Below are 5,271 nucleotides of genomic sequence, written 5' to 3'. Positions count from 1 at the left end.
TACCCACAGAAATACAATTGGATCAAGGATCAAATTTTACCTTGAGGTTATTTAAGGAGGATATGGACAGCTTTGAAGTGAAACAATTCGTGTTAACTGCGGACCATCCAGAATCGCAGGGAGCATTAGAGAGGTGGCATCAGATGTTAAAGACAATGTTGAAAGCTTATTGTCAAGATTATCCACAGGATTGAGATAAAGGAATTTAATTTGTACTGTGGGAAATTAGGGATGCACCTAATGAGTCAACCAAATTCAGTCCTTTTGAACTAATTTTTTGTCATGAAGTAAGAGGACCACTTAAATTGATTCAGGAGAGATTGGTGAGTGAGCAGTCTGAAATTGCATTATTGGATTACGTGTCAAAGTTTAGGGAATGATTAAATAGAGCAGGTTAATTGGCTGGACAACATTTAAAAGTTGCACAGCACGTTATGAAACAGGTGGAGGACAAGAAAGCAAATGTTCATAGTTTCGCCAGTGGAGTTAAAGTTTTAGGATTGTTACCAGTGGTAGGTGAACCTTTAAAAGCAAAGTTTTGTGGATCTTCTCAGATTGATAGGAAATTGAGTGAATTATTTGGGAAGAACACCAGATAGAAGGAAAACACTGAGTGTGTCATGTGAATAAGCTTGAAAGGCATTTTGAAAGGGAAGGAGACCAAAAGGAGATTTTAGAAATTCTAACTCAAAGTGAAGAACCAAATCCAGATGACTGTGAATTTGACATTCCTCAAATTAAATTGGATAATGAGGATGCTCTTAAAAATTGGGATAAATTATTTAGTCACCTTCCAGAGGAGAAACAATCTGACCTGAAATAGTTATTAATATCACATGGGCAAGTTTGCGGAAATTAGTTGGGAAATACTGAAATGGTTATACATGATGTAGATGTGTGAAATGCTGTTCCAATTAAACAATATCCACATAGACTTAACCCTTTAAAATTGGCACAGATTCAAAAAGAAATTGAAAGTGTGCTTAAAAATGGCATTATTGAAGTGGGTTATAGCCAATGGAGCACACCCATAGTGATTGGGCGGTACCCAATGATTGTGTGTGGACTTTAGAAACGTTAATGCAGGTACAAGAACAGACTCTTATCATATCCCACGTTTGGAGGATTACATTGAGAAGGTGGGGCAATCAGCATTTATCTCCAAACTGGATTTACTTAACCGTTACTGGCAGGTACCTTTATCCAAAAGGGTGAAGGAGATTTCAGCTTTTGTGACTCCAGATGGTATATACCAAATCAAAGTTATGCCATTTGGCATGAAAAACATCCCAGCCACATCTCAATGGTTAACCAACAAAGTCATTTAAGGATTATCCAATTGTGCGGTATACATTGACGATCTGGTGATTTTTAGTCAGACGTGGAAAGAACTTTTGAAGCATCTGATGGAGTTAATTGATCAACTTCAGGAGGCGGATTTGGTGGTAAACCTAGCTAAAAGTGAATTTGGAAAAGTCCATGTAATTTTCCTTGGCTAGACAATTGGACAGGGACAAATGGTTCCACGGGATGTGAAATCAAAAGTTATTGGGGAGTTTCCAATGCCATCGATGCAAAGGGTAATAATGCAATTTCTTGGCATTAGTGGTATTTACCCTAAATTTGTGGCAAATTCGAGCAGCGTTGTTGCTCCACTGACGGACTTGCTGAAGAAGCGCAGCAAATTTCAGTGGACGGCGGAGTGTCAACAGGCATTTGAAGGCCTGAAGGCTGTGTTTTTTTTTCTTTTTGTCAGAATTTTGTTCAAATTAAGGGGCAATTTAGCTTGGCCAATCCACCTCACCTATACATCTTTGGGCTGTGGGGACGAAACCCATGTAAATACGTGGAGAATGTGCAAACTCCATTTGGACAGTGAAAAGGAGCCGGGATCGAACCTGGGACCTCGGCACCATGAGGCTGCAGTGCTAACCCACTGCGCCACCGTGCTGCCCCTTGAAGGCTGTGTTAACCACTGGAGAATTACAAGTGGCTTTTTGATCGGATTGAACAAAAGTACCTGACCTTAAAGAAAGATGCCGAGGCATAGAGAAATGGATGCATTGTGCAGAGACCTTCTTCTCCAGAGACTGTCAATCAAGAGGGATTCCAGTTGCAAGAAGGCAAATAACTAAAATGAACTGTATTATTATCAATATTTGCCTGTTTTGTTTTTGTTTAACAAATATATGTTTATTGTCAATTGCTATTTCTGGGCAAGTGAAAACGTGAAATCTTTGAAGTTGATGGTTTATTTTTTTTTCTTGGTGGGAGGTGTCATGAGGGTGCCCTTTAAGGAATGTTTTTGTCTTATTACATGGCTTCTGTGCTGTCATTGTGCGGGTGAAGCTGGGTTGTGGCTCTGTGAGTTTTTACTTTTGATTTGATTTATTATTGTCATATGTATTAGTATACAGTGAAAAGTATTGTTTCTTGTATGCTGTACAAACAATGCATACCGTACATAGGGAAGGAAGGAGAGACTGCAGAATATAATGTTACAGTAATAGCAAGGTGTAGAGAAAAGATCAACTTAATACGAGGCAGGTCCATTCAAAAGTCTGATAGCAGTAGTGAATAAGCTGTTCTTGAGTCAGTTGCTACGTGACCTCAAACTTTGGTATTTTTTCCCTGACAGAAGAAAGTGGAATAGAGTATGTCCGGGGTGCATGGGGTCCTTAAATATGCTGGCTGCCTTTCTGAGGCAGTGGGAATTATAGATAGAGTCAATGGATGGGAGGCTGGTTTGCGTGATGGACTGGGCTACATTCACAACATTTTGTAGTTTCCTGCGGTCTTGGGCAGAGCAGGCTCCATACAAAGCTGTGATTTAACCAGAAAGAATGCTTTCTATGGTGCATCTATGGAAGTTGGTGAGGGTCGTAGCTGACATGCCAAATTTCCTCAGTCTTCTGAGAAAGTAGAGTCGTTGGTGGGCTTTCTTAACTATAGTGTCGGCATGGGGGGACCAGGACAGGCTGTTGGTTATCTGTACACCTAAAAACTTGAAGCTCTCGATTCTTTCTACTTTGTTCCCATTGATGTAGACAGGGCATTTTCTCCACTACGCTTCCTGAACTCGATAACAATCTCCTTTGTTTTGTTGACATTGAGGGAGACATTATTGTTTTGGCACCAGTTCACCAGATTCTCTACCTCATTCCTATACTCTGTCTCATCATTCTTTAAAATCCGACACACCACGGTGGTGTCATCAGCAAATTTGAAAATCGAGTTGGTGGGGAATTTGGCCACACAGTTATAGGTGTATAAGGAGTATAGTAGGGGGCTGAGGACACAGCCTTGTGGGGCACCGATGTTGAGGATGATCATTGAGGAGGTGTTTTTGCCTATCTTTCCTGATTGTGGCCTGTTGGTTAGAAAGTTCAGGATCCAATCGCAGAGGGAGGAGCCGAGGCCAAGGCTACAGAGTTTGGAGATGAGTTTTGTAGGAATGATGTTGTTGAAGGCTGAGCTGCAATCAATAAATAGGAGTCTGACATAGGTGTCTTTGTTATCTAGGTGTTCCAGGGTAGAGTAAAAGGCCATGGAGATGGCATCTGCTGTGGACCTGTTGCAGCGGTAGGCGAACTGTAGTGGATCAAGGCAATCCGGGAGGCTGGAGTTGATTTGTGTCATGACTAACCTTTCGAAGCACTTCATGATGATGGATATCAGAGCCACTGGACGTTAGTCATTAAGGGACGCTGCTTGAATTTTTGTTGGTACAGGGATGATGGTTGTCTTCTTGAAGCAGATAGGGACATCAGATTGTTGCAAAGAGAGGTTGAAGATGTCTGCGAATACCCCCGCCAGCTAATCCACGCAAGAACGGAGTGCTCGTCCGGTAACCCCATCCGGGCCAGTAGCTTTCCGTGGGTTGACCTTCGGGAAGGCTGCTGTGACGTCTGCAGTGGTGATCGCAGATACAGGTTCACCCTTGGCTTCTGGGGTGGAGGGCTCGCTCTCACTGACCTCTTGCTCAAAGCGGGCATAGAAGGCTATGAGCTCATCAGGGCGCTCATTGTTTTGAGATTTGGAGCTGGTTTGTGGCTCTGTGAGTTTTTACTTTTGTTTTCACATTTGGCTGCTGTCGACTCAGACAGCGAAGTATTTTGGGCCTGTCTCTCTATTTTCAATTTTAAAGAGTTATTCAAAGGAAGAAACCCAATGATTGTAGTTACCTGCTGTTTTTGGTAAAAAGGGGTGTTTGGTTTATGGGATCTTGCAATTGAATTGGAGCAGTTAAGGGGGAATTCATTAAGAGTTATACATAAATTACTCATGGTAATGACTCATGGTAACCAAAATCAATTAAAACAGTTATAGATCAAAGGAACGCCACAATATACTTGAGAGTTTTTAAAATTCTCGCCCATAACAATACTTACAAAAACCACAATGGTCTTTGTTTGATGAAGCAGGCAAAGGGACAGAATTGTGACTGCACTCCAGCAGGAGAGAGAGAGTGAGTGCTGATTCTGCCAATCTGCTCCTCTTTTATACATAACTCTTTCTATTCTGTTTATGGCCTTTTCTGTGTCTTTCCCCTACTGGGCAATTTCCTATAGCCAAATGGCCAGGATTGTGGCTTATCAACAAGATGGGATTTAATGATCTCAGTGTCTGCTTGAATGTCAGGTGTCTGAGATATATGGTCTGACAAGGGGTTGTTAGAAGCACACCTCTACTTCTGTCTATTTTCAATGTGTCAAAATTCTTAGATATGTAGATGCTCAGGTAGCCACTATTCTAAATAGCATTATCTTAAGTGTCAAAAGTTATGCAGCTGGGAAGGAAGTTTTCTTAATTGATTGGACTTGCTATCTTCAATATACCTTCCCATGTTCTCGCTTGTGGTTCTAACTGCAGGAAGATTTTTCGGGCTGTCAATTCAAGGATCGTTCTTATCCTGCATTTGTCTGGGTTGGCTTAATGATCCTGGGGATCAGCTAAAGGTTTTGAATCTGGTCGTGACTTTTGAAAGATCTTTCTGCTGAAGTGGTTTTATTCCACTTTGAATTAAAATACTTGATGTATTAATTTCTGTTGCTTAAACCTGTCTTTATTCTAAACCAAATTCTGCGGACAGTGTGATCTCCATCACAAAGGCTTTCGTTGTAAACTTCTTAAACTAATGGAAATTGTTATAAATTGTTGCTTGACATGTTTTTAGGTTTTCATGCTAACAAGCTTTTTAAAGAGAGCAGCTTAGTAGGTTAAATAGAAGGCGTGCCTCAATTATTTTTGTGGTATGAAGGTGTGCCTTAA

This window comes from Scyliorhinus canicula, chromosome 15 (genome assembly GCF_902713615.1).
Source record: "Scyliorhinus canicula chromosome 15, sScyCan1.1, whole genome shotgun sequence".
In the NCBI taxonomy this organism is placed as follows: domain Eukaryota; kingdom Metazoa; phylum Chordata; class Chondrichthyes; order Carcharhiniformes; family Scyliorhinidae; genus Scyliorhinus; species Scyliorhinus canicula.
This window is presented reverse-complemented; position numbering follows the sequence as displayed.